This window comes from Schistocerca gregaria, chromosome X (assembly GCF_023897955.1).
Source record: "Schistocerca gregaria isolate iqSchGreg1 chromosome X, iqSchGreg1.2, whole genome shotgun sequence".
Taxonomy (NCBI): Eukaryota; Metazoa; Arthropoda; class Insecta; order Orthoptera; family Acrididae; genus Schistocerca; species Schistocerca gregaria.
Genome location: NC_064931.1, coordinates 641320436 through 641332577, shown reverse-complemented (window position 1 = coordinate 641332577; position 12142 = coordinate 641320436). Strand labels below are relative to the sequence as shown.

Sequence of the window (12142 nt, the reverse complement as noted above, 5' to 3'; positions counted from 1 at the left end):
GCCGAACCTTGAAGCACATTTACACAACCTTCACGTCTGACAGATTTGTTAGCAGAGGTCAGTATAGTCGCGGTCGTAGCTGGCCACCTAGGTCACCTGAGCCGTCACCGTGCTATTTTTTTCTGTGGGGAGCCCTCAAGTCTAACGTGTATCGCAAGAATCCTCGTAGTCTTCAAGGGCTGCAGCAGAACATTTCGGATTAGATGGCAGCAATTTCAGCAGTCTAGCTTCGATCTGCCTTTAGCAGCATGCTAAAGGGGCCAGAGATGAATGGTGGTCAGTTTCAACATCTTATACAGTCAGTTAAGTACTATATTTCCTTTCCTCTGCTGTGTTTCCTTGTACCCTGTAACTCTGTTTTCCGGGCCAATTTTTATTTGCCCCAACCTGTATTAATGACAATGATGTTGGGATATGTGTGCCGCCGAACATGAAGTTCCCATCCCACAAAACGATTAAAGTAAGCAACGTCACGTACTGGTCATGAAAGATTCTTCTATCACCAGAACTTGAACGCGTTAATCACATGTCTTGCACCATATGCTAATATGCGTTTAGCGACCTCACCTACGAAAGTAACCAGTGAAATCGTGGTTCTCCCCGCGAACGAACTAATGCTTGACGTTACAGTACATCAGTTATTTACTACTGTAAAGAGCGAGTAGAAACAGTGAAATAACTAAAGACAAATATAATTTCCAAATGATGAGAGGAAACTTCGTGTTTCACCCGTTTGCCAGACAACATTTTACTTTTCACATTCAGAGTCGAAATGAACCCCGTCTGTTAACAAATGAAAAATAAAGGCTGTGTCAACTGTAGCCTGTTTCCTCAAACATAATCAAATAGTGGAACATTTTAAACTGCTTCCTAAATTCACCACTTTTGTTTATGAAGGTGGGTTGGTGTGCCATTGTTTGAATGCCCTTATGAACTAATATCGTTCGTGAATGTGGACAGGAGATGTCCGTTGATCCGAGGTTGACAATATTCAGCGAGTTTTCCTGATGTCTCGTGCAGCAGGAAATCGGATATTTGCACATACGAGACTGGAAATTACTTTATGCGCAAACAACGGATATCGCGTGCGCCCGGTAAGCGACGGACATCGATTGAAATGCGTTTGAAGTATACCTTACGTTAAATATATATGACGCATTTTTCCGTAAATACGGGACACAAACTTCGAGAAAAAGCAATATGTATTTGTTGTTATTCGATGTTTCATGGCAACAGCGGAACGATAGCAGCTGTACTATTGCAACAAAGTGAGAGTAACGGTCATCCATAGTAATCGAAAATAATTTTTGCGACAACGCATTCCTGTCTTTACCGTGACTTGCATTACTAGCTACTTTGTACCCGAAACGAACTACTGTTTATAGTCAATCGTGATTAGTGAAAAGTTTATGATGCATTAATAGACATTACGTCTTGTTATATTATGAGATAATTCAATACGTCGCCGTCCTCCGCTAGCATCAATGAGGAGTGTCAGTGAAGGTGAGGAGTCGAAACAAGGAGCCATGCTTGACTGAAGAAGCAAGATGCGACAAAAATTTCGAGATGCTATCTTCTCGAAAGCTGCGGAAATACAATGAACAACGAAAAAACGATTGTGACTTGTGTAATGTTCTGAACTAATTGGTGCAACAAGTGAGAGGATTTTAGCAACATTAACATTCACCCCAAATCTTGAGAGTCAGTTCCCTTCTTGTAGCGCTCTCTCCTAGGGTCCGACCAGCGAGGGGAATCTGAAGTATTTACATGCTTCTCATTTCTGGGGGATTATTTTTACAGAATATGGTGCAGACTACGTCACTGTTCCTCTAAATTCCTCGCTGTCCACTCGGAGAGCTTATTAAGGCAAAATGGCTGAATAAACTTGCAGGAGAGTGCCTACAAAATATGTAGGTTGCACCAATATCCTTTGTGCAAATGAGCAAATTACATTTATCAGCAGGACTAAACATTCCTATTCTCAATTAATATAACAGAATCATAACGAATTGTGAAAATCAACTCTGTTATTTCACTGGAGTCGATCTATTTTCTTATAAAAAATCTTATTGTCAGCTTAAGTTAGTTAACTTAACAATTGGATTCTTTGGACAGTAAGCTACCATACTTTGTTCCATGACATTTAACAATACTAAATGACATTTTGTCGCACGCACCTGAGGCTTTGCTAGAACCCTAAAGCAATATTGTGAAAATAACTAATGAATTTTAACTCATGGACTGTCAGATTCGTAAAGAAAATAGAGGTTACTAGTCGTTAATACAGTGTCACGACTTATCCTTGTTCTAAGACCAAAGCTGCTGCGTTTCTTCATTTTGTGGTGATACTTCTGTGGGAGAGCTCAGTATTTGCGCCTAGGTTTACTTACATAATAAATATGTTTCAAAGACTCTGCCTTGAGAAAAACGCAATTGCTTTTTTCGTCTTCATGAAAAATACAGAAAAACGATAAATTGTGCTTTGCTTAAGACGGGATATTTTCAAAATATTTACTATTGCGTTTCTGGTGAACTTCCCCTGGTAATACTAAGAGCTTTGTCCTCACTATCGAGACTTTTTTAATTAGTACAGAGTGTGCTTGGTCTTTATTCAATACCATGATGTTGTGACTCATTCTCATTGCTGTATGTGGGACGTAGAGAAATGTGAGGGTAGGGTAACTGTTCATTCCTCAGAGTAATGGGTCCATTGTTTATCTGTGCTATGTGGGTACTTGCGCACTCTAGTATTATGCTCGTGTTTTTATGGGCCGCGCGGGATTAGCCGAGTGGTCTAGGACGCTGCAATCATGGACTGTGCGGCTGGTCCCGGCCGAAGTTCGAGTCCTCCCTCGGGCATGGGTGTGTGTGTTTGTCGTTAGTATAATAAGTAGTGTGTAAGCTTAGGGGCTGATGACCTGAACAGTTAAGTACCATAAGATTTCACACTCATTTGAACATTTGTTTTTATGGATAGGTAAGGAATGAAACGAATGAAGGGTGAAACTTGGTGAGAGTATATGGTATAATGTTCTAGAACAGCGATAAGAAGACTGGCAGGCTTTATAACACCATTAATGGTGGCGCAGGTGCCTTCACCGTGAGAACCTGCGGGTAGTTCGGGGATTGAACGCAGATATTGGCTGATCGTGTGGTGTTCTGGAATTTTGTTGCAATACATCTAATCACATTTACAGCCAAATACTGACAATATTGCTTGTTCTATCACTAGTAATTCAATGAATTAGCACTGAGTATTACGGAGATAGATATTAACCCATTGCGTAACGGAAGTATCCCGTCGTCGCTCGACTCAAATACGTCAAGTGCCCCAAGATAAGTAGGAGTAGTACCTGTGCTTTCAAGACAAGGTTAAAGCCCTTATCTTGAGCTGACGGGGTTCGACCATAGAAATGCTTCGAATCCCACGTTGAAATGGAATTCTAGTCGACCATACAGTTTTGTCTTCAGAGAGCATCAAACATAAACCGTAGTTGAGACCAAACGTTAATTCTGTGTTGCAACATCCATAAAATAACTGCTGAATCACTCTCAGGTATCATGGCTCTTGGGTATGTGTTGGAGCCCATGATAAGCCACACATCACAAGGTCAAATCCCAGGTATTACATTTCGCGTAAGGACCACGAAGATAAGATAGGAGCAATTAGAGCTCAATACGGAGGCATATAAATAGTCGTTTTTCCCTGGCTCTATTTGTGAGTGGAACATGAAAGGACATGACTATTAGTGGTAGAGGGTACTCTCCGCCACGCACCGTACGGCGGCTTACGGTGTATTTATGTAAATTTAGATGTAGATGGTGCGTGGGACGTCACGGAGGACCCATACAACAGTGCAAAGAAGTTTCTTTTAATGAAGAATGATGTCACACTGTATGGAGTCCTTATGGGAGTGAGCGAGCTTAGTGACTACCTGGTGGACGGTACCTATCGCCTGCAAAGTGCCTTCAATGCATTTTACATGTTAGGCAAGCACATCGTTGACCTGTACTTCTTGGAAAGATCTCCAGTATCTTGCTACTGGTCAACGCGTAAGTACTGACGTTACTCGGATAGTGTGACGACGTATGTGATGTGTAAAGCTGGTGACCTGTTTGTAAATTGGTAGTGAGGCATAAAAATGAAAGATCATTCATTCGTATTTCACAGTATGGGATAATCAGTTACGTACCTAAAGCGTTGTGGTCTGCTCAGAACTTCAAACCTAATTGAATATTTAAATAATTTAGCTTGCAACACATTCTTCATACTAGACCACAACTAACAACACAGAGAACCCCTGTATATGATAAATTGCTTTCTATTTTGTGCAGAACTGATATCGAACGTATGGGGAATTAGCTTGTGATAGAGGTGAATGGTATAAATTTAATGAATGATCCAACAACAGTCTCCTCGTTAAAATGGACCTGTGAGGAAATTTTGACTGCATGGAGGCTGATGGTGGCTCAGTGATTAAAGCCATCGACACAGAGGACGAGGCAGTTAACGTTGATATGCACGCAGACGAGAGATCCAGCCTCACGAGACACAGCGCCGTCGGCACGTGGAACGATCTGGTTAAAGTGATTTTGCGCTCTCCAGCGATAGATGCTGGTTTTATTTGGCTCGCAAACAATACAATTTGTCCACGAAAATGACAAGCGTAAAATTCCTACATTAGTTCCATTGAAGCGCACATTTTCTCGCTTGTTCATATGTTAGTTATGTTGTGCTGTCTATGGTATATATAAGTAATAATTGCAATATCTGTGAACATGTTATAAGACAAATAGGAAAGCCACATGTTCAGTCAATAAAGACATCAACTTATAAAAGTTTACGAAATCGAACAATCTCACTCCTGACAGAGAGAGCACTAATGCTGTATTTACATACATCAAGTATTACAGAAATTATTTCTATTAATTTTATAAAAAAGTCCCACCTTTTAGAAAACGCGAAAATGAAAAAAATTAGATATAACTGGTGTTGATCCCTCTACAGACGTACAGTGTATTCTGTACATGACGCTTCTACTCACGACACTATATTGTAGTTTTCTTGGAATTTTCTATTTTATAACATTGTTCTAGAGACTTTATTCGCCAAACTATTATTATCTGACATTTAATTATAACAAAAGAACGACACGTTTTTCGTGACTCTTCAATGTGCTCTAGCCTTAAAACGCATTATTTTTATAATACGCGAGTTATAATACGAAAATAATCAACTAAATATGAAAATTCTTTAACATCAATATGACGTTCCCCGTCATTTTATAACAACAAATCGTACCAATAATGCTTCGCTCCCGAAATATTCAATGTGGTGGTGCTTAGAACAGTATATATTCGTAGGGTATAACATACAACGAACCGAACATAGGCATCTACTAAACACGACAAATACAACATGGTATCTTGCTTTCTACGGGCATCATGCTTTCTGCTCGTGACACAGGTAGCGTTCTTGCTTCCTGTTGGTTCTACTTTACGTGACACGTTACCGAAATATAACAGAACTTATTTTGTGTTTCACGTGACGAAATGGCACCTCAACGTGAAATAGCACGAAGTGACGTCACAAAACTCATTGAACACCACATCAACGTTAGCGAACGCGGCCAATGTGGCGACGGTTTAGGATACTGGACTCGTATGTGTCTGTAGCATAGTTCAAATTCTCGCCCAGATACCCAAATTCAGTTTTTCCACCATTCCCAGAAACCGCAAAACGCAAATTCATGAATGACTGCTTTGAAAAGTGCGAAGCTAATTTCCTTCCCCATTCTCCTCCTATACGAGTTTAACCTCCATCTCTAACGACCTTATACTCTACGGAATCTGGGAAGAAAAAAATATATATTTAAGTACGCAATATGTTCTGAAGTAGCATTGCTCCTTGAGTAGAATTTTCTCTTCTTCAAGGAAGAAATTCAACGCATTTCTGCTTGGAATACATTTTAAAGATTACAATTTCCTTGACCCGCAACTAACGCTATTTCTCAAGCGTACTTTATGACAGACGACAAGACTTAAAATATTCCGTAGAAATCGATGTCGTCGAATTCAGAAGTAGGCTTAGTGAAAGGACTAACATAGTATCTGGTAGCACCAACGGCGCGCTCTCTCAGTTACGGTTCCAGTAACTGATATTAGCTGCAAATATTTGGCGACAACTATAACGCATTTAATGTTGAAGTGTTCTGTTTTAGAGCTTCATCTACGAGGCAGGTGTCTTATCTGTCGATTACACCCTTCAAGAAATAATATCCGTTGGAGTGAGCTGTCCATGAACCCTTTGTCAGATCATCCCAACTCCTGCAGGCTCCAGTTTACAGAGGATGTTCCGCACTACCTCATCTGGTAGGTCGCAGCAGTTTGCCCTACTGTTGTTACGTTTCGTTACAAGTTGCAAATCTACAAGTATCAGTCCCTTACCAGTGCGAAATACATTCCAGAGGACATTGTCCCTGCTGTCAAATTCACTCGTTTCACTTTCCATTCACGGAAGAACTACGGGGGAAAACTATTGCTTATTCACCTCTATTTGTTCTGTAATTAATGAAACCTTATCTTCGCCAAACCTGAATAAGCGGTACGTGGACAGCTGCTCAGTATCCTAAAATTTCCAAGGGAAAAGCGACCCTAAAATTTTATATTTGATCTTCAGCCACTAGTTCTTGCTCTAGACACATTCCAGCTTTTTCAAGACAGAAAACTAAATTTTTATAAACTGAAAATACTGTCTGCCATTATAAACCGATTCTCAATTCTATGCAAGACAGCTAAGAAAATCGACAATTTCCCAAAATTCATCTTGTACTGAAAGTGTCGGAGACATTTAGAATGCTCCATCACAAGTTGGAAACATGATAAACCAGTCGGTAGCTCGTCATTTTGAGATAACCATGAAAATAACAGAATGGAAGTTTTTGACGAAGTCAGGGAGGTCATGCTTATTGACACCCCGGCAACACGTGCGTTAAACCAGCCGATGACGGGGATCTTTCGTGATTCGGAATGTTGTAGTGCCCAAAGAACTCAGCTTTTAGTTACAGAGCGGGTCTAGAATGTGTTTCGTTCGAACTCGTTCCATCGACGTATTGATTGTATTTACTGTTGTGCAAGAAACGAGATATGATAGAAAAAGGCAATGAGTGAAATCTACAACAAGAAGAAACATTGCTTCCGATAAAAGTAATAACAGAACGCATTGTACTTCAGTGCTAAAATACTCCGACTAGGAAATCGCCTCGATCGTCTTCGAGGTCTGAGAATACCTTTTCTAATTTACCAGTCTCTTCAGACGCCAGCGACATTATCCAAGTTTATGCAATTACGCAAAGTTGGGACGCCCCGAATCTGGTATCCTTGCACAGAATGTGAGCGTAATTTTATCTCGACTGATCCAGGAAAATCATGAAGCACCTCAACAGTGACCGATGCAGCGGATACCAACTACGAACCTTCTAGCAACCAGTATAGAGTCAATAACTCCGCCGACCGAAACATATTGCTGGTGGCAAATAACACACCGTATCTATAATAATGTGACTATCACATTTTATTTAACTTCATTTTGATCCATCGGTACTCTGCAGATTTGTTTGCTGTAATATATTTCTTATAAAAGTGCAAAATGATTTTGTTGCAGTTACCTAGTGCGAATAATGTTTTCAAATTATCAACCACTTTCAATACATGGTTCAAATGGCTCTGAGCACTATGGGACTTAACTGCTGTGGTCATCAGTCCCCTAGAACTTAGAACTACTTAAACCTAACTAACCTAAGGACATCACACACATCCATGCCCGAGGCAGGATTCGAACCTGCGACCGTAGCAGTGACGCGGTTCCAGACTGAGCGCCTTAACCGCTAGACCACCGCGGCCGGCCTTTCAATACATGTTCATGCAGAAATATTTATGTTATTATTACAGAAGGATAATTTCTTGCTTTTGAGTGAATTCTACCTGGTGTTTAGAAGGTCGGAATGTTAGAACCGATTTTCGCATCGACGTAGAAAGCATGAAAACGCAAACGTATGTTGCGCTGGTACTGGGTCCGAACCTTTCTGTTCCCGAGTATTAATCCAGTATCTTAGTCACTGCTTCGCCATTCTGTTCTTTCAGATATTTCATCGTGAGAAGCAAAACATCTCGAAATGTAGTGACATACTGAGAGTTGTAATTCTGACACCTTAGGAAGTGCCTGTTGGCAACATATGGGATAAGAGGGAGAAGACTAGGTTTTCCCTTCTCAAATGCCATCTCCTAGCAGGCTGCGGTATTACACTAGCATGGGTGTTGTGACATTACAGCCTCTAAGCCCCGTTTTAGGTGCTTTCTTGGAATATGGTTAGCAAGTTAGAACGGCCATTGTTTCCGGGGAGAGAGGTAGGCTCTGGCTCTGAGCACTATGGGACTTAACTACTGAGGTCATCAGTCCCCTAGAACTTAAAACTACTTAAACCTAACTAACCTAAAGACATCACACACATCCATGCCCGAGGCAGGATTCGAACCTGCAACCGTAGCGTTGCGCGGTTCCAGACTGTAGCGCCTAGAACCGCTCGGCCACTCCATCCGGCGGAGAGAGGTAGGGGTTGCTCAGGTGCTTGTACACAGGATGTGGACATTATGTGGCGCATTGGCCAAATCTGTTTGAAAAGCTTTAAATGTGATTCAGCTGGAGGTGCTATGAACAATTACAATCGGACTTGAGCATTTGTTTCTGTACGGTGGATGTACGAGTTGAGCATCTTGCCGATGTTCCAGTCACCAGCAGTTTAGAACAGACTCTGAGCACATTTGTTTTAAATTAGAAAATTGCATTTGTCTGTATCATTTGGTAGCTGTGCCTGCATTTGCCCATATCATATTACAGACAGTGGTAGAAAGCCAACAAGATTGTCGGACTCTTTTCAAAGATTTTTGCGGTCTCCTAGACGGTAGATTGATCGAAATCTGACTATTTGGGCAGTTGAATACAAATTTCCCATTGAAAAGAAATCGAGTTGTTATAATAAATATTATTGACGAATGTTAAGTTTCATTGTTCAATGCATCTCGAAGTACGCTTGAGTTTAATTCATTTTATAATGTTCGGTTAACACGAATGACATAATTTTCTAAAATATTGTTGTTACCTATTGATATTAGGAGAAGTAGCGAAGGACGCTGTCACTATGTCCGGGCAACTGTATGGACCCACAAATCGCGATATCGATTTCCGTCAACCACCAGCGTTGAAGGCTGACAGTTGTTTGCAGATCCCTGCCCCTTGATGTGAAGAAACGTTAAAAATAATCAAATGAATGATTCGTTAAGCAACTTCAAACGTACCTTATACAGCAGCGTAGGATTGAGGTGGAACAACAACGTAAAGATGTCATCTACAGATATGTTGCGTGTCAGAGTTATTGGAGGAGGAATAAAAAAAAGTGTTCTTGTTCCACGGCATTCGAACTTACCTATTCAGGAACTAGCAAACAAGAATTTATCCTAGATCAAATACGGATTTAGTACTTATAGTCCAGACTGCTAGTAAAGCCTGCCGATACTTCAGAAATGAAACATATTGCTACTGGCGAACATCATATAAACTTCTGAAATTGATTTTACGTTACTTTATTGCGAAATTATTTAACAGACAATCGTGGAAGGAACATTTTACATTAAATTCAACGGGTGAATTTTTGGTGAAGTTTTACGTTACAGTCTTAGATGGCGCGCGTGTTTCTGAGTTTCTGCGATCTTAACTATCGAAGAAATTTTAAAAAAAGTTCTGGCAGGCTGACTAGGTTCTCTGGGTTTGCTTTAGTTGAATGATCGCTGGGTAGAGTTCTGGTGTGTTTACGGGAGGGATTTTAATCTGCCTGTCCTACGTCTCTGGGGTGCTATGTGTTGTCTTATGGCGGCGTCGATACGCAGTGGTGACTACAGGGGCTTGTCGCCTCGGCCTTGTACAGCGCCGGCTACAAGAGGCACAGAAGTACCTCGCGGGAAGCTGCTGAATACAATATAGCATGCGAAGAGCGCCTAGTAAGTACTTTACATGAAAATTATCCAAAGAGAAAACTGAAATGTACAATTTGAAAGTAAAATGAACATTTTAAACACTACCTATTTTTGCAATATTGTATTCAAAACTTCTTAATACGTTCAGAAATTATCTAACATTTAAGGTATATTCTACATACATTTAAAAATCGTGTACATTTAATAAAAAATTCGTTAACGAGAAAGAGGGATATTCTCACTACAATGAACAAATTCTCAAGATCAAACCAAAATGAAATGATTGTTTCCAACAATTTATACTATAAAAATATGTGCAAGATGGAGAATTCGACAGTTCAACAAGCGAAATTTTGTTGTATATGGAATAGAAAAATAAAACTGTTAGACAGTTAAGAAGCGCAAAGGGTTCCCCAAAGCAGAATATTTGACAAGGACATGCCAGAAAGTATCTCTTTCATAAATTTTTCTAGCCGGTACGCTAACTGTGCTTTACGACGTACAAAAGTAAGAAGAGTTCTAAATGAAAGGCAGAAAACGAAATTTTAAAAATCATGAATACTGCCATGATTGGTGATATGTTACTTGTCATAAAAGTAACTTAAAAATTAGTCATAGTATTTTAAGTTTCCGAAATAAGTTATCAAAGTTTATGTTTTGAGATTTTGTGTCGAATGGTCTGGATTGCTAGATGCAGTCGTGTTGCCTAGGAAAGTACTTCGTGCCGGTGGATATCTACGCACTGCGAAAAAAAAATATTCTTAAGATCGAAATGAAATGAGAACACTTCCGACAATTAAGACCTTGAAAATATGTACAAGGACGAGAATTCGACACTTCAGAATGGAATTTCAGTTGTGTATAAAACCGAAAAAGGGATTTGTTAAATGTACATGAGAGCTGAAGGTTCTCCAAAACAGAATATTTGAAAAGGCCGTGACAGAAAGTATCTCTTTTATTCATGTTTTGTAGCGGGCAAATTAAATGGAAGTTGCTCTGTTCTAGATCATACTAACGTAACTGAGGGGCAGAAAAAAGTTAAAAACACGGGAATACTGCCACGATTAATTTTTTTTCAGAATTTCTTTGGAAAAATGTTATAAGTAAATTGTCACTAATATTAGTCGTAATGTTTTTAAATTTCCACGAAAATGTATGTAAATCCATGATGGACTGCTTGTCAAGGGCTGCGTCTGTGTAGGTGAAAGTATTGGTATATTGATGGAGTGACTTTTATTTTTACTTTAAACACCACTGCGCTTTTCGATGGTTATGCCGTCATTTTCAAGTGGATTACGGTATTTTTAAATGTTTGAATTTTTTGTAACATACAGATGTGTCGTCTATCTGGCACAGCGCTGTGACGGGGAGCTTATGTGTCGTCTTGCGCGAGTATCTGAGCGAATATGATCGGTGTATGCTGCCATAGCGAACTCCATGTGTTTGTCACTACAGACTTTCCAGTGTTACAGTATTTACTCATAAATGTTGAAGCACTGGAAAGTATGTGGTGACAAACACGTACAGTTCGATGTGACAGCTTACAACAACCATATTCGTCCAGATATTCATGCAAGACACGTAATATACCTGCCACAGCGCTGTCTGCCAAATAGCCAACACACAAGTACCTTACAAGTAAATTCAGTTATATATTAATATTGCATTCCACCTGAAGCTATTGACATCACCATGAAACACGCAGTGGTGTTTCGAATAAAAAGGAAAGGACTGAACAGTATACCAGTAATTGTATCGTCTTAGGCTGAGTATGGAAACTGTGACGGGAGGTCCCGGTGCCTAGCGGCAAGGGAGGAGCGGCAGGCCGGCGGGCCAGAGGCTGCTCACCTGCGTGTAGAGAAGCAGCGAGAGGGATGGAGTTGGCGTCGGCGTCGGCGTCGGCGTCGGTGTGAGCGTCGGCGGCGCGGCGGGCCTCTTATAGGCGCCGCGGGCTCGCCCCGCCCACCCCCACTCCGCTGCCGCTGCCGCTGCCGCTGGACCGCCACCCCCGCTCACCACCGCCGCCCCGGCCGCTTTAAATACCGTCATCTCCATCGATACGCCTCCGCATGTCGCACGAGGGTGCCGAATCACGTACACGAGCAGTTGCACG

General features: G+C 40.8%; 1 protein-coding gene across 2 annotated transcripts in view; it reads right to left on the bottom strand.

Moving 5' to 3' along the window:
* Positions 1–11934, bottom strand: part of LOC126297601 (myosuppressin) — a 39470-nt gene extending 27536 nt beyond the window's left edge. For both annotated transcript variants that reach the window (XM_049988583.1, XM_049988582.1), the window contains exon 1: positions 11878–11934. The gene's annotated coding sequence lies outside the window, so the exon portion shown is untranslated. The remainder of the gene's footprint in view (positions 1–11877) is intronic.
* Positions 11935–12142: the final 208 nt, after the last annotated feature.